This window comes from Suricata suricatta, chromosome 3 (assembly GCF_006229205.1).
Source record: "Suricata suricatta isolate VVHF042 chromosome 3, meerkat_22Aug2017_6uvM2_HiC, whole genome shotgun sequence".
Classification (NCBI taxonomy): domain Eukaryota; kingdom Metazoa; phylum Chordata; class Mammalia; order Carnivora; family Herpestidae; genus Suricata; species Suricata suricatta.
In genome coordinates this window covers 124,259,286-124,281,958 of record NC_043702.1, presented here as the reverse complement: position 1 = coordinate 124,281,958, position 22,673 = coordinate 124,259,286, and the positions used below count along the sequence as shown (strand labels likewise).

The following is a 22,673-nucleotide window of genomic DNA, read 5'->3' as shown; positions in this document are numbered from 1 at the left end:
GAATGTACTGGAAAGGAGAGAGAAGCAGTCCTCCCTCAGGACAACACGGCATATAGATATAAGGCCTATAAGAGATTGCTGGTGTCAGAGAAAGGGTAAAGAATGGTTCTGAAACAGTTCTCGTATAGTTTTACGAGAACTATAGCAGTTGATAAAATGTGTGCATGACAGTATCATGAATGGCTAAGCAAGGGAAAACATCGTTAGCTGGTCTATAAAAAATAACTTTTATAGTAATACTTAATTATTCATGCAAGAGGAAGAAGGGAATAGTTAAGGTGTCAAACAAATGCTCCACTGTCAAAGAATAACCATCATTCAGCCTTATGACAAAGTCATCCAAAATGATATGATTTTCTATCTTCTCTTACTCTGAAACAGAATAAACATGAAATCAATGCAGAGACAGATGTTTGAGGACTTCTTGAAACTGGCAGAAGTTTTCCCTCAAGCTGAGGCACCTGGCTGGCTCAGTCAGAGAAGCGTGTCACTACTGATTTCAGGGTTGTGAAATCAGAGTCCGGCACGGCGGGTAGACACTACTTAAATAAAGAAATAAGCTTCTAAAAAAGAGAGAGATAAGGGTGACTAGCCGGCTCCGTGAGTTGGGCATCTGACTCTGGATTTTCACCTCAGGTCATGATTCCAAGGTCATGAGATTAAGCCCGGAGTCAGGCTCTGAGCTGCACGTGGAGCCTGCGTAAGATTCATTCTCTCTCTTCCTCTCTCTCTCTCTCTGCCCCCTTCTGCCCCTCTCTCCTGCTTATGTTCTCTGTCTAAACTAAAAATATATTTTTTAAATAAATTTTTTAAAAAGAGAGACAGAAGATCTAGTTGTTAGAATTTACTGAGTACCAACAAGTCAGTAATGTAAAAAACCCAGGAGCTCCACCAAAAAAAGAGGGGGGAGGAAGAGGGAGACACAGGTATATATACTGTCACCCTAATAAGGCATGAGATTTGAGACTCTGAATGGACATGCAGACCCTTCAGTAACATTCTCCATTACAGTCTCTCCATCTGCAAACCCGTGAAAGCTTGTTGTAGTTTCAGTTCAGAGTGGCTGATTATCTGTTCTTTTCAGATTAGTCACTGGTGTTCAGTAAATTCTGACAGCTGGATCCTCCCGTGGGAAAACTGCTCACACCTTTGCAGACCTGGGCTGAAAGCTGAGTTGCCCGATCCCATTGACAGCTCTGGTCACACAATAAAGAATGTAACAACATTCACCTAACACTTTTGATTAGGAGTTCTCTGTTTTCTAGGCAAGACAAGTTCTAAGCTGTCTACCCCAAATAGGCAGATGACTGTCACTTCGCTATAAAGCCTCTCCATCCTAGAAACAATCCCATGTGAGCAGGATTTCTTTTTCTCAGGATACACAGGATAGGAAGCATCCAAGGGAAGAGAGAATGGCATCTCTGTCTCAAACCCAAATAGCCATTGTTTTTGCCTTTGTTCTAAAAAAATTAATAAGAAAATAGAAAAAGAAAGTACGCTAATATAAATTAATTTGCATTTCACATGAAAATATTATACTGATGACTGGGTGGCTCAGTCAGCTAAGTGTCTGACTTCAGCTCAGCTCATGATCTTGCGGCTTGTGAGCTGGAGCCCCACTTCAGGCTCTGCTGTCAGTACAAAGCCTGTTTAGGATTCGCTCGCTCTCTCAAAAGAAAATAAACATTTTAAAAATATATCAAATAAAGGAAATATTATTAATAAGTAAATATTAAGATGCTTTATAAAATTTTATTTTTACAGAAAGCATAACTGACTTGATTGTAGACTAAGTCTTCAATTCAGATGGCCATCAGTGTCAAGGAAAATATCTAGCAAGCTGGCTCACATTGCCAAGAAAATACTATTGATCTCAATTACAAGCATTGTGCCAATAATAATTACCATTTACTGAGTATCTATGTATTTATAATACTTCTAAAAACTCTACAAGGTAGCCATTATCCTCATTTCATAGATATGAAAACAGGAAAAGAATAGTTAAGTAATTTGCCAAACGTCACGGTGTTAGTGTATAGCTAAGGGAAAACTCAAAAGCAACTCAACCAGACTTCAGAGATCCTGCTTTTCCCACTATGGAATAATACCTCTCCAAAAGAAAATGCATACAGTAGTAATACCTACCATTAACTGAGGGATTATTTTGTACTATGCACTTTAAATTTCATCTCAATTAGCCCTTACAATATAAGGCAGAGCTAATATTAATCCATATTTATAAATGAAGAAACAACAGAACACTAAGTGACTTATCCAAGGTCACAAACCTAAGCAGTCTGACCAGAGAGGCCATATCCTTCACCGCCACTACCACCACTACTCACACTCACTCACTCACTCAGACACACACACATCCCTCTACAACCACTTATTAAGCTTGTCATGTAGCAGGAACTGTGCTATATACTTTTCTTTCTCATACAATCCCTCCAAGAACAAGGAAAACAAAACTCAAATTTTTTTTAATATTTAAAGTTTTTTTTCATATAGTTTATTGTTGAGTTGGTTTCCATATAACACGCCGTGCTCTTCCTCGCAAGTGCCCTCCTCCATGACCATCCAAGATTTTTAAAAATTCAGCAACTTGGGTGGGGCACCTGCATGGCTCAGTCAGTTAGGCATCCAACTCTTGATTTCGGGTCAGGCTTGATCTCATGGTTCCTCAATTTGAGCCCTTCAGGAGCCTGCTTGGGATTCTCATTCTCATTCTCTCCCTCTCCAATGCCCTCTCCCATTTGTGCTCACTTACTTTCTTTCTCTCTCTCTCTCTCTCTCTCTCTCTCTCTCTCTCTCTCTCTCCCAAAGTAAACATTAAAAAAGGAGCCTATACCCAGAAGAAAAAATGAATCCAGAATAGCTCAAAAACAGAAATTTATGCTGCCACAATTTTACCAATCATAAAATCTTCCTTAATCCTCAAGTGCAAACTTATCCTAATATTGCATGATTAACTCTGCTTTCCCTTTAGTAAGCATAGTCAAAAGCTAGTAGTTATTACTAGCATTTACTATTTTGCTTTTTATCATTTGCTCTGCCAGGAGTTATATATATGTTAATTAACTTGTTAATTGAGATTAACACAGGAATGAGCAAAGTGATCTCACTGGCTCACAAGTCTACTGTTCAATTTTAAAGCCAGAGTTAAAATTAAACTTCAAACATCAGTAAGTGTGCCAACATGTTCAGTCTAATCCTATCAATTAATAAGCTAAAATGCTAGTAGAAATGCACCAACATGAGAATTAAGTTAGGAAGATAGACACTTTCATATTACTATATTGCTGGGAGATTTGAAGTTCAGTTTAACCAAAGGTTTTTTATTTTAATCTAGTTAAGTTACAGCTGAATAAGTATTTCTACCCCATAAAAAAACAGAGCATCAGTTATTAATACAAAATAAAAAACTGCTCCAAATGGGTATGAATAGGCCCAGATATTAAATACAGAGCCACAAACGCAAACACTGTAATGCTACTTATACTAGCGATCCCTTCTTGAGACCCCAAGTTTACATTGGGAATTCACCAATTATAAATCAAAAGCCAAGCACAAAGTGAGAAGTCAAAGGGTTTTCTTTTTCCCATTTAAATTCTCCAGCTTATCTTTTGAACACACAGCCAAAGGTTATTTGTTATATTTTCTTCCTAACGGCAAAAAATGAGGCAGAAATTCTCTCCTGCTTCTGAACAAAGGAATTCAGATAAAAACTCAAATATTTTACATCAAAATTACCATCCTTAAATCAAGTCCTACAAATGGAAAATAATATTTCCAAGAAAATCAGCACAGAAACCAAAGTAGTTAACTCCACATCTGAACTTCACTTTTTTTCAAATATTAGCAAATAATTTTCTTCCCACTAGTCAGAACCAATCTCAGCACCTCCAATTCTCTGACTTTTTTATTTATGTGTATCATGTAAGTAATTTGTACCTACTATGCTAAATATTCCTGGCCTTTCATAATACACTTTGATTACATCTGATGTTATAACAATCAGCAGAAGATGAAAGCTTAAAAATGAGGGCCACCTGGGTGGCTCAGTTTGTTAAGCATCGGCTCTGGCTTAGGTCATGATCTCAAGGTTCATGCGTTCACACCCAAAGTTGGGCTCTGTGCTGACACCTCAGAGCCTGGAGCCTCCTTTGGATTCCGTGTCTCCCTCTCTCTGCCCCTCCCTGGCTCGTGATCTCTCTCTTTATTTCTCTCTCTCTCAAAAATAAACAAACATTAAAAACAAAAAAAATAAGTTTAAAAATGAAAAGATGAAGCCTTTTACAATGTCACAGTTGTGTCAAAATATGTCAAACTTCTATAAGCCAAAAATATATTTCAACGTGTACTATCAAAAAAATGATGAAAATAAACACTTGGATAAACACAGAAATGAAACTCATATTTGACATACCCTGAAATGAAACTCAAGTACTACAATCTGAAGTAAATTCTAATCTGTTTTAGATATAGCTACCTAGTGACTATATATTGTACTTTGGGGGGGGGAAATTCTCAATATCCTTCTTGCTTCACAAAAGTAGAACAGTATCCCAAACCCAACGTCACAAAAAGTTGTACTTATACACATAGAAAAAGATTCCTATGTGCCCTAAAAATAAGAAAAGGAGCAGTCAGAGGGTGAGGCTGTCGGAGCAATAAGGACATCCAAGGGCATCAGAATGGACCGAGGCTGGGTTCTATGAAAATATATTCATTTAACTACAGTTAAAGGCATTTTCCAACAGTCTAAATACTAAATTACCTCACTCTCTGGTTTCTAATCAGTAATAGATCGAAATCCCTTATAGGAACTAGTGTCCTTTCTTCTCAGTTCCTCTATGAGGTGTTTCCTACCTATCAAAGCACAAATCTTAGACTAGCATACTTTATAATGCAGAGCTAACTTCTGCAAAATATTTTTTTTAATATTTTGTCTTAACTAGTGACAGATAAAGAGACAGGAAGGAGGAAAACAAGAAGAGGGAAAAAGGGACAGGCCTAATGCAAACAACTTAGAAAATTCAGCAAAACCATGTATTAAAGCATTTCAAGTACATTTTTAAAACCAAATCAGTAAATAGTAACTGGTTCAAGAAGAGCTCCAGAATTCTTTCCCCAAAGAACAATACAATTTAGTACCAGGAATCCCAGATCTTGTTGTAATTTCTAGCATCAAACAGGCTATATACAACTAAACTTATGTCTTAACCTTACTTCATTCTATAGGTAAAGGGACTATTTATCTATCATGTACACGTATTTAAATCTTAATACCTTAGGATCTCCCTTAATGCATCCAAGTAAATGAATGTACAGCAAGAGACCAGTCAACAATATGTACTAAATAATTATGTGCAAAACAGTCATATAAAGTTTAAGACAAGTCAATGATTTTTGTGGGTTTTACTATACACACTAATATAAATAACTAGTAATTTATTTTTCAAGCTAGTAATAAACTAAAGCTATTTCAAATGATAAGATCCTTGAAGAACAAATATTTACTAATGCACAGTTGATCCACATGCACCCTTCCCCAAAAATATAGAGTACATTATTGAGATTTCATTCTGACTAGAAAACAAAATCTCATATGAATAACATTCATATGGCCAAGTCTGCAATATAGGATACATCAGCCTTAAAACAAAGATAGCCTTTTGCTTTCAGGGAGTCAAAGAAACAATATGAATCTGAAGGGATCCAGGTTTTCTATTAACAGTACAATTTAGGAATGTAACAAGTGTCACATACCATGTGTTTAATGTGGCAGTTGTAATTTTTAAAGAGTTTAACTAAATCTAGTTTATTGAGATTACCATAATTCACAAAAATAGTTATCACTTTATACCATTATTTACTAAATGCTTACTATGAACAAAACAGTGTTGGGCATTTTAGTTATCTTTTTGGTTATATTCACAACAATCGCTGAACTAACTGCATTCCCACCTTACAAATGAAGGACTACATTAAAAGATTAAATAATTTGTTCTGGTTAATACACCTAGTTAAAATACAGAGTCCAGATTTGAAGCAACCAAATCAATATCACTTTGCAATGATCTGTCTCCTACAATGACTGTTCATAGGTCAGATGCCTATCTCAAGCCTAGTAGGCGCAGGTAGGAGTTGTGGGAAGGGGGTTGGGGAGAGGAGGAGACCAGGTTAAATGGTTTAAAACATGTTTGCCTAGTTTCCTGACCAAAGTTTCCATCTGAAGGGACTGTGGCTATGGCAGGTGTCATGACTCATTGCACTCAAAACGGATTCCTCTGTTCTTCAATGTGGGGGCTTTCACTTCTGGCTAGGAAGAGTGCAATACTAGAATCCTCACCACTTTTCCAACCTCCCTTTACCAATAATAAAGCTCAATACTTCATTATGTCCCACATTTGGGGCCTCTGCTTCTGTTATCAATTAGTTAAGAACCTGGAGAGATGCAGAAATGACTCAATTAGAGTCAATCAATCTCCTCTCAATCTCCACTGCCATGTGCAGTAGAGTTAGAGAAATAGAGGGGTTTGAGATCAAGTAGCTATCATTAATGAAACAAACGAACAACATCAGGTGAAAAACAGGGATGGCTATTATTATTTACAAATAAGTCAGTTACATAACTTTTTTATGCTTAACTATATGGTTTCAGATATAATATATCTTTTAACATGCACTACTCCAATCTATGAAATTTTCAGACCATTTGGTCTGGCCACTTTGAAAAAAAATAAGTTAACATCACCAGCTTTTTTGTTGCTGCTCAAAAGTTGGACTCCACCAGTGCACTTAGCCCCACATTCTAACCCCAGGCCTTATTATTATTTCCCTTCTTAATATAGGAGCCTTCCTAGACCTTTACTTACTTTGCTGAGCCAAATCTGATGCTTTCATGTACTGAATGCTCCTAACTCAAGTTTTCTCTGTTATTCCAGAAACTTCCTTGGTTATGCCCCAAGAATCTTCTAATATTGTACTCTGTTCCTGGCTGGTAAAAACTAATTGGGCAGTAAGCAAGCTGATCATGGCATAGCAAGCAGTCATAAAACCAGGGGTAGAACCAAGGAGAAAGAACACAACAAGAAAGGGAGGCAAGGGAAGAACATACTGTTCCATGGTCTGACTGACCAATCTGTTTTTTCTCAAACCAGTGCACTTACATCCCAAGGCATAAACTAAGACATGGTGGGAATATACTACGAAAATGAAGGTGAATGCTAAACATGGTATGTAGCGTCAGCACTCTTCATTCAATCCAGTATTCCAAAATTAACAGACCGGTAGTTTTTTTTTCTTTTCTGGTAGTAATTAAAATATTTCTATATTTATATAATCAGTATGCAAAGAAAGGCCATTTTCATATAATGTCTTTTATTTATTTTTGAGAGACAGCATGAGCAGGGGAGGGTCAGAGAGAGAGGGAGACACAGAATCCAAAGCAGGCTCCAGGCTCTGAGCTAGCTGTCAACACAGAGCCCGACGCGGGGCTCGAACCCACGAACCACGAGATGATGACTTGAGCCGAAGCCGGACACTTAACCAACTGAACCAACCAGATGTCCCTTCATACAAATTCTTTTTTTTTTTTAATGTTTTTTTCTTTATTTTTAAGACAGAGAGAGACAGAGCATGAGCAGGGAAGGGCAGAGAGAGAGGAACACACAGAATCCGAAGCAGGCTCCAGGCTCTGAGCTAGCTGTCAGCACAGAGCCTGACGCGGGGCTCGAACCCACTAACCGTGAGATCATGACCTGAGCCAAAGCCGGACACTTAACCGACTGAGCCACCCAGGCGCCCTGAATTCTTAATATAAAACAGATAATTTAAGAAATTTTCAAGCTACTCCAGGTATATCCTGAACTTCCAAGGGGAAGTCTCTTCTGCCTTTGGAGTTCTGTGCAGGTAGTTTAAAAAGCCCTATTTTACACAAATTTGGGAGAGTAAAATTCTAACAGTTGGATTTGTCTGGATTAATAAACCTAGAAACTTTCTCCAACCCCTCCAAAAAGAGTCAATCACCACCTCTACAGTTCTTCTACAAAATTTTACATTAATTTATATTCCTACTCTAGCATTTATCATACCACATAATTATTTACATGTCTATCTCATCAATTACAACTAGTTCCTCTCTGACAGCAATTACTCTTTATTCATCTTTGTATTTCCAGCTCCCAGGAATGTGTCAGTACCCCATCTGACAATATCACACTTGTTAAATGAATGAATGGGATAAATTTACACATTTCAGAGAATAATAATTTCTCTCCAGCAAGATCACAACAAAAAGAATTTTTTAAATATTTTAATTGCATCAGACAACCCATACAAACCCAAATCCACTTTACAACTATAATGGGATTTGAAAAGCTAATTCACTTACCCATAATCAGGAAACCACCTTCAGATTCGACACAAACACAAAAGTGAAACACTAACTGCACACAGTTCTTTATATATAAAGTATGCCCTTTCAAATCAGAGTATTTCTAGTCATGCAAAAACAAAACTGTGATTAAAATGGAAAACCTTTACAAATGATGCTGCCATTCTGTTTATCTCAGCACATCTTATTAAGGGCAAGAGATCTCAAGACATAACAAATCTGAACTACAGTATATTAGTTTAGCTTTAATTACTTATGTTCTACTTCTAATTCTACACTTTAAACCTATTTGGTTCTCCAGAGGACAAGTGTCTCTACTTTATGCAGACTCACAAGGAAAACCTTAATTACTCTGGGGGGCGGGGAAGCAACAATTATTAAAAATAGTGCCTATAATCTTCATATCTTTGCAAAGCTTTCCATCTGATCAGAATTCTCAAGATAATGTTCATCAAAAATGGAAGAATAACTATTTTTAAAAAGATAAGCAACATTTTTGCCTACATTCTAAAAAAGATTCTAGTTATTTTAGTGTAAAATTTGCATGTTTTAGTATTATCTCAAAAAGTTTAATGTCCTATATTTTACTGAATAGATACATACTTAGATATATACATTTCCACTTAAAAATGTTAGACTACCAATAATGTAACTAAGTGGCATTTTATTTATTAATGCCCTACAGTGTCTGACACATTGTATGCAATTAATAAATATTTGATTAATTAGGTCCACAAATACTTAAGCTTCTGTGCCAGACACTGTTATAAGCACAGGCATGCTGAACCTAACAGATATGGACCTTGTCTTCATGTAGCCTTCAATTTTGTAAGGGCAGAAAATAAATAAATATGGCAATTAGAATGAAACAAAACAGCAAGGTTGTATTATAGGGGGTGAGGTGTCCTACTTTGAACTATTAAGGAAGCTTCTCTGAATTTGGGCATTTGAAAAAAGATTCTCCATCCAAAGATTTGGAGAAAAGATCATTCCAGGTTGTGAACACAGCATGTGGAAAGGCCCTAAGTTTCAGATACTGAAAAGCCTGTATAACTTAATCACAGAAAACCAGAGAAAGAATAGATTTCTTGGAAACTGGCAAGGGGACAAATAATGTAGTTTTGAAGCACGTTAAAGATTTTTTTTAAGGTTATTTATTTAGAGAGAGAGAGAGAGAGAGAAAGCACATTTGCATGAGCAGGGTAAGAGAGAGAGAGGTAAGGGGGGAGAGAGAGAATCCCAAGCAGACCCCACACTTTTAGCACAAATCTCTACTCAGGACTCAATCCCATGAACTGGGAGCTCATTACCTGAACTGAAAACAAGAGTCAGATGCTTAACAGACAGAGCCAACCAGGGGCCCCTACATGTTAAAACTTAAAGTTTTATTCTAAGTGCACCAAAAAACCTAAACTAAAGCATTATAGATGAGGTGTATATAAGAAAAACCAAGATACAGAATGTCAGAAGGCCTTGGTCATACATCAAAAGCTTGGAAAGGAAAATAATTTTTTTAAAAAAGGGGGGGAGCACCTGGGTGGCTCAGTAGGCTGTGCCCAACTCTTGATTTCAGCTCAGGTCATGATCCCATGGCATGTGATTGAGGCCTGTGTGTCAGGTCCATGCTTTGTGTGCATAAGAGTCTCTCTCCCTCTGCCCCTCACCCTCCTCCCTCCCTCCCTCCCTCCTTCTCTCTCCCTCTCTCTCTCTTTCTCTCTCTCTCTCCAATAAAAAAGTAAAGAGGCACCTGGGTGGCTTAGTTGGTTAAGTGTGACTCTTGACTTAAACCAAATTTTAAAGTAAATGTACACAACAATCCAGTGACCCATCCACAAAAATCTGTCAATATAATTATAGAGGCACACATACTAGCATTGTTTTCAATTGGCCCAGAGGGAGGGGGATGGTGGAGGAGGAGGCACGCAATCTAAATATCTAACAGTTCCATGGTATTAAGCTGGCTCAGATTTGTCACAGTAGGGTTTTTAAAATAACTAAGACTATAATATATATAAGTTCATTTCTTTTTTCTAATATGTGTGTTTATTAAACAATGTATGGGAAGAAACAGAATTTCACATTTTACTTTACCCTTCTTTTACATGTATTACAATGTACTACCCAGGATTTTAAAATAAAGGTAGAAACTTCAAGAAATAATTACTTGAAGGTATAATTTTACATTTCTTGAAATTTAAAAGTCATTTTAAGGGGCGCCTGGGTGGCTCCATCAGTTAAGCGTCCGGCTTCAGCTCAGGTTATGATCTCACAGTTCATGGGTTCAAGCCCTGCGTCGAGCTCTGTGCTGACACCTAGCTCAGAGCCTGGAGCCTGCTTCGGATTCTGTGTCTCCCTCTCTCTCTCTCTGACCCTCCCCTGCTCACACTATCGCTGTCTCTCAAAAATAAATAAAAAACAGAAAAAAAAATTTAAGCCATTTTAAGTAAAACCTAGAAGAAATAAAATTTAAAATTATCTTCCAAAGTACTTTACTTCTGTCAGTGTCAAAGCAAGGTACATACAATTTTCTCCATCTCAAGTGGAGTATTTACTTACTAAATGGTTCCTAACCAGTAGACTCTGAAGTTAGACCTAAAGGATTAAGGCATCTCCAGATTTCTCCTCCCAGACCCTGGCATTAAACACAGGACGACAGAGAGCACTAATGTATCCCACCTCTCTCTAAAATCGCATTTCAATGAAGTCTATGAGCCTAAGAGGTCCTCCAATTTTAGATATACGTGTATCTGACTAATGGAACCTAGGTACATATCTATGCTCAAGATGAAAAGGGGGTTGGGGGCCTCAAGACACCTGGATGGCTCAGTGGGTTAAGCACCTGACCATGAATTCAGTTCAAGCCCCACATAGGGCTCTGCACAGAGAGTGCAAAACCTACTTGGGATTCTCTCTCTCCCCTTCTCTCTCTGCCCCTCCTTCCCTCCCTCCCTCCCTCCCTCTTCTCTCCCTTTCTCTCTCTCTCTCTCTCTCTCTCTCTCTCTCTCTCTCTCTCTCGCCCTCGCCCTCTCAAAGGCTCTCTCTCTCTCTCTCCCTCTCATAAAACAAACTTTGAAAGTGGGGCGCAGGGGGGCGCTGGAAATAAAGCATCTAACATTTTTAGCTTTTAGTGAAAACTCTAACTCATAAATTGGGGAATATGCCAAATACAAGGAAGAGGTTCAAAGGCTGAAAAGAAAAAAGAGACAAACATTCACTATTCATAACACCAGTGCTCAGTAGAGCATGAGACTCTTGATCTCAGGGTTATGCATTCAAGTCCCATGTTGCACATGGGGCCTACTAAAGGAAAGAAGAAAATAAAAAACTATGGAATTTAGAGTCCAAATATTATACCACAAATAACTTGTTGGTTATATGGTAAAAAAATAAACTTTATAACAGAACAATTAGAGTTTATCACCACTTTACCCAGTGATCAATCTCAGCATCATTAAGACAAGGACAATCAGACATGTACCTCCCAATTTAATATATTATAATCTATACAGCAGCAACTATGAATACTGGTGATCAAAATGTTTTAATTTAAACAAACTTTAAGGGGTGCCTGGGTGGCTCAGTCAGATAATCAACTGACTCTCCATTTCACCTCAGGTCATGACCTCACGAATCATGAGTTCAAGCCCCTCATTGGGGTCTTTATGCTGAGAGCAAGGAGCTTGCTTGGGATTCTTTCTCTTCTTCTGTCTCTGTCCCTCCCTCTATGTCTGTCTGTCTCTGCGCGCGCGCGCGCGTGTGTGTGTGTGTGTGTGTGTCTGTCTGTCTGTCTGTCTGTCTCTCTCTCTCAAAAATAAATACACTGAAAAATATATGTATTTTTAGGAATGCCTGGGTGGCTCATTTCGTTAAGAGTCCAACTTCGTCTCAGGTGATGATCTCACAGTTGGTGGTTTCATGGTAGAGGGGCAGGGGGTATGAGTGCAGAGAGAGAGGGGGACCCAGAATCCAAAACAAACTCCAGGCTCTAAGCTGTCAGCACAGAGTCCAATGCAGGGCTCAAACCCACCGTCTGTGAGATCATGACCTGGGCCAAAGTTAGACAGTTAAACAACTGAGCCACCCAGGTGCCACTAAAAAAACATATTTTAAAAAAAACCTTTTAGATCTAGATTTTAGCTTACAGGAAATACAAAAAAAAAAAATAGACAACAATAAGTCAGACAAATTCAAAATGTGGAACATTTTATAGGACAATAGGCTAGATGTCTGGATAGTCATGAGAAGAAAAAGGAAAAAGTGGGGAGATGTGTTACTAAATACAACTGCATAGTCCTTGATTATATCTTGATTTGAACAAACCACCAATATAAGACACTGTTATAGGCTGAATTATATCCTCCAACAAATTCATATCTTGAAGCCCTAGCCCCCAATCCCTCAGAATGAAGCTATATTGGAGGCAGGGCCTTTAAAGAGGTGATTGGTTAAAATGAGGCAATTAGGGTGGGTCCTAATCCCTTTCGATTGGTATCCTTCTAGGAAGACACAGAGACACCAGGGATGTACACACAGAGAAAGAACATGTGAGGACACAGCGATAAGGTAGCCATCTAGAAGCCAAGGAAGGAAGAGTCCTCAGGTGAAATAAGATCTGCCAACACCTTGATCTCGGACTTAGTTTTCAGACTATAAAAAAAAATGTTCTGCTGTTTAAGTCACCAGTCTGTTGGTATTGTCATAGCAGCCCTAGTAAACTAATACAGACATTTCAGGTTCAAGTAGCAAAATGTTGATATGGGCTTGACTTTTTAAGATACTAAGAAATTGTTAGGGCACCTGGGTGGCTCAGTTGGTTAAATGTCCAACTTCAGCTGAGGTCATGACCTCACAGTTCGTGGGTTCAAGCCCTGCGTCAGGCTCTGTGCTGACAGCTCGGAGCCTGTAGCCCACTTCGGATTCTGTGTCTCCCTCTCTCTCTCTGACCCTCCCCTGATCACACTGTCTCTGTCTCTCAAAAATTGATAAAATGTAAAAAAAAAAAATTTTTTAAAGATACTAAGAAATTGTTAATTTAGTTAGGTGTGATAATATGATTATGTTATGTAAGAAAATGTTATTTTTAATTTTTTTAATGTTTATTTTTGAGAGAGAGAGAGAGCGTGAGTGGGGGAGGAGCAGAGAGAGAGAGAGAAAGAATCCAAAGCAGACTCCAGGCTCTGAGCTGTTAGCACAAAGCTCAATGCGGGGCTTAAACCCAGCAATTGTGAGATTATGACCCGAGCTGAAATCAGATTCTTAACCGACTGAGCCACTCAGGCACCCCAGAAAATGTTGTTTTTTTAAGATGTGTTTAAATATTTAGGTATAAAATAAATCAATTTCTGTAATTTGCAATGCCCTACCAAGAAAACAGATAAAGATGGTAAACATAAAAACTGTCCAATGTAGATGATTATGTGAATAGTAAGTAAACTATCTACTCTTTCTTATAAATTTTAAATTTTCCATAATGAAAAGTTAAAAATTTATCTATACGAAACTGATTTATGGAGGAAAAACGGGTTGTACAATAGAATGACTCCCAATTAAAAGACATTAGAATGAGGAACAAAAGGAATACAAAAATACACAAAACTTCAATTATACACTCGACAACTATTGTTCAATGCATAGTATGTGCCAAGTATAATACACATGGAGGTGAACAAGAGACATGGTCCTGTCTAATCTAATAGGGGAAAGAGATATAATAAAACAAAATACAGAAATGTAAAGAAAGAAGAAAAAATATATAAATATGTAAGTTTTTAGAACTGATCCTTTTTTTGTTGTTTTTTGTCGTTGTTGTTTTTAACAAATTTTTATTTGATCTGTAAAAAGGAGTTCCTCAGAATTCTATTCTGGGCCTCTTCCATTCTACTTCATCTCAATTAGCACATTTCAAACCCAAACATCTCTCTCAAGTTTTATAACCATATGTCAGATTGCCTATAGAGATCTACAACATTTACTTCATAGACATCAAAACCTGATCTCATATTTTCTTTCCCCAAAACTCTGTTCCTCCTTTAATCCCTCTTGATAGAGGCCCAAAAACCAATGATTCCTTCTGTAACCCCTAAATCTATCTCAAAGTCCTACTGATTTTACTTCACGAAAACTTCTTAAATATGCTTATTCCTCTCCAACTTCTCTACTTCCACACTGGATCGCTTATCTGGATTACTGTAATAGTTTTCTAAATTGACCTCCTACTTCCAGCCTTACTTCTCTCCAAATTCATTCTACCTAAGATAAACAGATACCATCCAATAATCACCACGTCTCTGTTAAATAGGATTTTTTAATTACTTTTGCCACATACTAAAGCATATTTCCTTCAAGCATCACTCAAAAGCTAGTCCTGAAATATAAACCTACCCCACAAGAGGAATTCTCCTAGCTAGTTAAAAAACAAGCTACCTGAATTAAAAACAATAGTCAGACTTATTTGGGAAGCATAGGGCCTCAACACTTGTTTGTAACATTCAACTATCACCAAAATATGTTACACTTAGGGTTGTCAAATAAAACACAGGACACCCAAGTAAAATTTGAATTTCAGATAAACATTAACTTTTAGTATAAATATGTCCCAAATACCATGTGTATTTTATTTGCTAAATCTGGCAACCCTAGTTATACTAACAAAATTATCACAGCTGGCAAATTCTCATTTATTTATGCTTTTTTCATTATAAAGTTCACATACATTTAGGAAAAGAATTCCATAATCCTATCACATTAACACAATTAGCATTTTAGTGCATTCCTCCTTTACTTATATACTTTAAATATTATACTTGCCCTTCCTTAACAGACAGGCATTCCCTTATGTTAACACAGTGTAATTATTTTCAAGCTACTTAATGGTTCTCAGAAGAGATGGATTTTAAATTGCCTACAATAGACTTTAAGTTGCTTCCAATATGAATACATCTTGAAGCACAGAATAAGTACTCTGTATGGTTTATCAAAAACTAGTATTATATATCCCTTAAATCTGTAAAAATGAAAACCACAGGTCTGTATTTTTTCTAAAAATAGCGTTTGTTCTTTGCAGCCCCTGTGGTAGAAGTCTGATTTTGAAGTCTTGTGATTTTGCTTACTACTAAAAAATAGGATCGAATATGGGTGTACACATGGGGTAGAGGAGAAGTTGAGAAATCCTTCACTGATAAATGAATGTATCCTACACTTATCTTTTTAAATGTACTCCTTTTCTGGAAATTTGGCATGCAAAAAGCCCCTTTGGGTTTGTGTTACTATCATATTTGTCACTGTTTCACATGATAGCTTTCAAAGAGTCTGACCACTTGTTCTCAGGCATTTGCCAGGTAGACCATATTTTCACCACAAATGCCAACAATTAGTAGGTGGTGTGCATGTCTGTATACATACATAAAACGCACTTACGCATATGTGAATATCTGTAGAAAACACACAGCTTACAGCCATCAATATCACATAAGTTCTATTTGTGAAGCCTAACACAGCTCACAAAAAAAAAAAAAAAAAACCCACCCTGCACTGACATGATTAGCTACTCCATTCAACTGGTGGGAGGTTTCTGAGGCATGCAGCATCTGAATTCTTATCATGCTATTTGGGGTGTGCTATCCTGTGAAGCAGTTCATATGAAACTGCTGAAACCTTCTGAAATGACAGGACAAACTTTATGTATCAGATGCTTAAATAAATGAGGAAAACAGAATGGCAAAGACACAATTCATATTTATTTTGGAACAAAAGCTCATCCTAAAAATTCTTTGTCAACCATCCAGAAGTAGCCCAGCTTTTACCAACTAAGCAGTTACTTACTGTAGCAACGTCATCAACCAAGATTACCAAAATTTTCCTCATGCTTCTATTTGTGTATTTGTTGTTACCTGGGCAACACTCTAAAAGGGCTTTTACCTTTACAGAACTTGGAGGTCAAAAAGAACCAAAGCTTCTTCGAACTGTGCATCATTTTAATTAGAAGTGATAAAGTGTGAAATCATCAGAAGACAGAAAACCTTGAGAACTACCACCAATCTGATTAACAGACACACCTTACTCTCACTTATCTTCATTTCTAGCCACCTAATTCACCTGTGGAACAAGGCAAGCTCCAACTAGGACTTCAAAACATCCTCAGTCATACAGCCTGTCAAATAGCATAAATGCTGAAATTCAAGGAACTTGAGTTTAAAAAAAAATCTATGAATCCCTCACATCTGGCTGTGGTATAAAATACTTTGCCTTGGTGCCCTAAATTCTGAAAGCTAGTCAGCCCAGTCATGGATCTGTAAAGACTGCCTTTCTTCCTGAACCAGATCTGCCTCTAAAAATTAAGATCCATTCATTCTGAAATCACATTTTAGAAGGCACTTTGAAAATACTTTCAAAAATGCTCCTCCTCCACTATAGCCAATTTGATGCTATTTGGCAAAACAAAAAACAATAGTATCTCCTCACAAAGAAAAGATTTTCCCTTACTTTCCAACAGTTTTAGGATTGGTAAACACAAAGTTGCATCCTTAACACTAATAATTTTTTCCTTCAGCTTTTACTCTAAGAATACTCAAGTGCTCTCTGGGTCATATTCTAATCAGGAGCAAGGCATATAAAGCTTAATGTTAAAAAGTACTACTAGATGACTCTGGAGTCAAAAATGAAAGATAAACTGAAAAGCAGAAAGGAAAACTGGCATTCAAGGCTCTTCACCATCTAGTGTTCTTTCTTCCTAGTCCTTTCCCTCTATGACTTTGATCACCCTTGGCCCCTGAGTTACAAAGGCCTTTCTTTACATACTATTTGCCCTATTTCCACATGTCCAAATGCTACCTATTCTCCAAAGCGTGGTTAAAGTGTCACCTCTTCCCTTAACCTTACAACTAAAAGTAATCTCCCCCTCCCGTCTCTAAATTCTTAGAATGCCTTATCTTTATTTCTTTACCACACAGTACTTTCTGCCTTATAGTATCTTTGTTTCCATGTTTAATCCCTACATAAACATAAGGACCTTAGGGTCAGAGTCCATGCCTTATTCAACTCTATTTAAACTGCTTAACAAATGTCTTGCACACAGTAAGCACTTCAATTGAGCTACATGAATGGCTTGGGTTAGGAAAGAAGTCCACTAGAAACAATGCCAGATTACTAGGATTCTGGAGACCCGGCTTTACTAGTAAGTAGCCATATGACCTTGAACTTCAACATTTTGGTATGTTCATCTTCAACGTGAAGAGAGGGTGGACCAAACCAGTTTTTAACTAAACTGTTATCTCTCATTAGCTGGCTAGAAAATCAATTTAAGAGTCCAAACCCAGCAATTTTGAAAGTACAATGAAGTGTAACAGAAAATATCAAAGTGTGTTATAGGCAGCAGTTGTGTTGAAAATGTTTAACATGGGGCGCCTAGGTCTTCGGTTAAGCGGCCAACTTCAGCTCAAGTCATGATCTCACGGTTCGTGGGTTCGAGCCCTGCATCAGGCTCTGTGCTGACAGCTCAAAGCCTGGAGCCTGCTTCAGATTCTGTGTCTCCCTCTCTCTCTGCCACTCCCCGACTCATGCTCTGTTTCTGTCTCAATAATAAATAAAAACATTAAAAAAAAAAAAAGGAAGAAAGAAAATGTTTAACTGGCTATAGAAAGGGGAGGAAAAAAAGCCCTGAACTATATACTGTCACACCATGGCCAATTTTAAGCTCATGTCACTGAACGGGGAGCTAGGTAGGAAGAAAAAGGCACACTGCTTCTATAAGCCAGTATAATGAGCCACAAGATCCTGAAAAGATAAGTACTGTTTTGTCAAAGTTTTCTTTCAACTTTGCACATAGGCACATGGGAGGGGGGGGTGGACATATGCTGCATTAAGGTACAAAATATGCTTCTTACTGTAAGTCACAGTTAAAACAGTTTCATAAATGTTCAGCTGAATAATCTCCTAGCCTCTTCCATGTGTCCTCCACAATGCAATAAATGTTGCTCTGAGTTTGGTTATATATGTAATCTACCACCAAAATTTATTTCTCTTCAAAAATGCAAGTTACAGAGATCCCTACTAATATCAACAGAAGGCAACTTACAGGGAGTGGAAATCTGGGTTAGGAAGTATCAGCAAAGGGCCAAGGTTCTCAGTCTTTGTTCAACCCCATACACCTTAGTACCATACTAGTAGCAGTGGTTCATTTAGCAAAGGGTCAGGGGAGAGAGGAGGAAAAGAAGAGGAAATATGTAATATGAAAAGACAAAAAAAACAAGTATTGTGACATTTGTGCCCATGACCCTACTCCACTGAGAACCTAGGTACAGAGAAAACCAGTGCTATAAAAAAGTAAATTTCTATATCTGATGTTTCCCAGCCAAATTCTCCAGCACAAGCTGGCATTCCCAAACAAGACCTCCCATTTCTGAGAATTCCCTACTAGAATTAACTTTTTGCTATGGACCAGAAACATGTACTTGTTGAATCAGAACAGGCAAGGAGGAAGGGAGGAAAAAAAAACAAAAAACAAAAAAACAGCACAGGCAACAGTTGTTAGACTTGATATTCTGGGAAAATCAGGCTTTTATTGAAAAAAAACAAAACAACTTTATTTCTTATTTAAGCTTACTAAACTGGGTAAGGAGAGGGGAAGTTTCTTAAATATATTTTTGGCTGTTCTATGTCTAGCACAACAACACAGTCTGTAACCAGATTTTTCATGAGTGTTTATAAAGAATTGCGTTTTCTATTTTTAAAGCTATTTATAAAACAAGATGACTCAGAATTTCAAATAATCGTAGCCCAAATCTAACTCCACATAACTAATTATATGCCTAGAAGTTTCCAAGGAAAATCCCCAAAAATTAAACCAAAAAGTACCAAATTTTGACAAAAAGGACTCAGCATGAGCACAAACTTGCTTACTCAAATATGGCATCCTATCCGCTGAATGAGTGCAATATGGAAAGTAATTGAAATATGAAAAGGTGAATGTTGAGATACAAGTTCTGCTAAATTCCATGAACTCTTACTTGTTAGAAGTCCACTGAGGTTCACATACTTACACCCAATCTCAAACACCGACCAAAGTGAAAACTATTCACCACTCTGAAAAGGCACAAGTCAAGCAAGGTCTTCTTCCATGTTCACAATATTAAACCTCTCCTCTAAAACGTGAGTATGTTTTTACTGTACCTCAGGTTCAAGTCAGTGCTTTCTCTGCCTCCACTGTTAGTGACAGCGATTGCTATTAAGACTATCTTCATAAGAAGTTCCTGAGCTATCTTTGCAGTACCAGAGGCTGGAAGAGCTTTGTGCTGGTCATCCTCAGACCTAGTGGCTGACCTATTTATACAAGACAAGAGCTATTTACACACAGCAATTCATTAAACCTGAGAGACATAGCAAAAAAAATAAAAATTAAAAAAAGGGCTCTGTGCCTGGGAATCCCATTGACTACAGATTCTACTTTATTCTCTAAACACCCTCTTTCTAGCCATAGTCATTCCCACACCTCTTCAAGACAATGGTAGAAGGAAATGCAGATCCAGTTCTATACTCTCAAACCAAGAAATGTTTGCTACTTAGCTACCTCTGTCTTCAAAGTTAATCTTTTGGAGCTTGGCTATCTCCCACTCATGATATTTTTGCTTAGCACAACAGAATTCCTTCTTTAACTCATCCATTAAGAATGGATAAAAGAACTTTGAGCTTTGATTCTGTATCATCTGAGTTCATATAAAGTAATTGAGTTGAAATCTTGCTTAAAGCCAAGAAAACAATTTTAATTACAACTTTTTAGAAGTCACAAATTTTACACTGGTAAACTGATAAACATGAAACTTGTGTTTCATATGCCTTATAAAATTGTCATTCAAAGAAAAACATCATAATAACTACTAGAGTAAAAAGAAAATTATCTGAATCATGAAACATTAGCAAAGGAACAAAAACTTTCAGAATAGCAAAACCATTATACTGTATATAAAAGTTCCTATCAAATAACTCAGGCCACAACGACAACAACAACTGCACACATGCAATGTATTGTCACACCTTTTTGTGCTGGGTGGTCTATTCACACATGTCCCAAAAGTACTGGGATCTACTACCCTGTTTCCAGCTTTCTAGAAAACAATGTGGGCTATATAACATGTTCTCACATCGGCACTGCCCAACTACATCCACTTTTCCCAAGATAACTTATTAATGCATAATATCAGAGCATGTTTTGAATATACACACCAGTCTAACCTACAGTCTCAACTTAATTCACCAAACAGGTGAGCGTTGAAATACAAATGGATGAAATTCATCTGGTCTTTCTCCTTTGCAATTTCACTGTGAGTTTCATACAGGGCTCTTTCTTGAGATAATGAATCATAGCCCAGTTTTCCAGTGCTAGCAGCTTGTGGACCAATATTTTCCGTGGACAAAAATCCACTTCCAATCTGACCACAAGCAAACTTCATTTTTGTACTTTCTGACATCACAGTATTGGATATTCTACAGAAGTACAGTAGAAGCCATATATAAACACTACTGTAAGAAGAGTAAGAATGTTTTCATGAAATTGTGTTTTCAGAACCTATTTCCCACCAAGTACAAGAAAATTTAAATGTATTAAAAATCCCTAAACCTTCCAGTTCCAAAAGTGCAGGCCTTGAAATCAGTTTCCAGTCACCGCTGAAATCTCTCAAGCAAGCAAAAGTTCTCCTTACCACTAATTAGCATAACGAGGTTGGCTTCTCCTCGCTTGCAGGAAACCCTCAACTCTGTGTGACCACCTACATTTTGGCACATTTTCTAAGACAATCTTGTGAGGTACAAGGAGTATACACGAGCACCTGGACGCACTGCCCCAGGATCAGAAACAAACCCTGTCGGCTCAGTCCGCTAGCACCCGGCCACCTTCCGCTGGCTAGTAGCCCCTTTCCACATGCTGACGCACTGCCCAGCCCTGCACCGTTGGCGACCAAAGTACTAGACCAGTCTCAGAAACTTTTAGTTATCAGGACGCTGAGCACCCACACCTGGACGGAGGGCTTTCGTGGCCAGGCGGTCAACTCTGCAGCGGGGCATTCCTTGCAGGTAGAGATCTGCCCAGGACGCAGCCCCTCCCAGTCTGCAAAACCACAAGCAAGCATCAACAGCAAGAGCCGAGCAAAGTGCCGGGCGGAGGCAGGGGGAGCGCGAGGGCGAACGCGGTCGCGAACAGAAGCCTGTGTGGGTAAGAAAATACCTCAACCACACGCCCCCCGGACGCCCGGCTGCGGGGACCTCGAGCCAGGAAGCAGGCAAGGCGCAGCGGTGGAGGCGGCGGCACTGTCAGGAGGGCACAGCTGGGGGCGAGCGCCCAAGTCCCCACCCCGCCCCCAGGTGAGGGGCGCCCCGACTCCGCCCGCCGGGGCCGGGAGGAGCGACCAGTAGGCAGAGCCGTGAGGTCCAGGAAGCGAACGACAGTCCCGGAGCCGGTGCCCTCCTCCCCGCAGTCCTCTCGAATCCCGTCCTCGGCCCGGCCCCCACATCGACCCTCCCCCGGCTCAGCCCCGGCGCTAACACCCCCGGCCCGGCCCGCGGCTCCTGGCCGCCCCGCCGCCGCCAACCCGCGCCTAGTGAGGCCGCCCTCGCTTCACCTCCTCACGTCTCCGCGGGCAGGGCCGGAACAACTCTGCCAGGCGCCCACGTCCCACCCGCCGCTCCGCACTCGGCTGCAGGGCCCGTCCCGTTCACTCCGCGGCCGCCAGAGCCCTGGGAGGGCGGAGGGAACGGAGTGGGGAGGAGGGGAAAGGAGGACCGCCCGGCAGGAAGAGGCGAGGGAGGGGGCGGGCCGAGGAGAAGGCGGGTCGGGAGCGCGCGCGTCTGGGCCCCTCGGCGCGGCGTGCGCGCTCCTGAAGGCGGAGGCGCCTTCTCTGCCCTCGCGGGGGCGGCGCGCACGCGCGTACACGTCCTTGCTTGGCCTGGGTAGGGCTGCGGGCGGGGGAGCGGAGACCTGATAGAACCCGGGTAGTGAGAATAGGGACCCAGAAAAGCGGACGAGCCCTTCGCCTTGTGTCAGAACCCTCCGGAGAGGTAACCGCGCCCATGGGGCCAGCCCGTGCGAGATCGCTGAGGGGCATCCCCAGCCCCGCTCAGGGTGGGTGACAGCCCTGCCCAACGCTTAGCCAGTTCTTAGATGATTCTAAGTTTGGAGCGATTGTGTTCCTTTTCAGGAACCTGGTTTACATATCTTCACTCTTCATGCCCAGTTATCCTCAGGGAAGTCACCTTAAAGAATAACTTTTTCTCGCCGGTTTCTCTT

The 22,673-nt window shown here is 39.4% G+C and overlaps 1 protein-coding gene across 6 annotated transcripts in view; it reads right to left on the bottom strand.

Annotated features, from left to right (window-relative positions):
* Nucleotides 1-22,187, bottom strand: part of RABGAP1L (RAB GTPase activating protein 1 like) — a 719,423-nt gene extending 697,236 nt beyond the window's left edge. For 5 of the 6 annotated variants that reach the window (XM_029935097.1, XM_029935100.1, XM_029935099.1 and 2 more), the window contains exon 1: nucleotides 22,009-22,187. The gene's annotated coding sequence lies outside the window, so the exon portion shown is untranslated. Of the gene's footprint in view, nucleotides 1-21,614; nucleotides 21,639-22,008 lie in introns of those variants that run through there. The other variant, XM_029935098.1, reaches the window with a different exon arrangement.
* Between the last annotated feature and the right edge of the window lie 486 nt (nucleotides 22,188-22,673).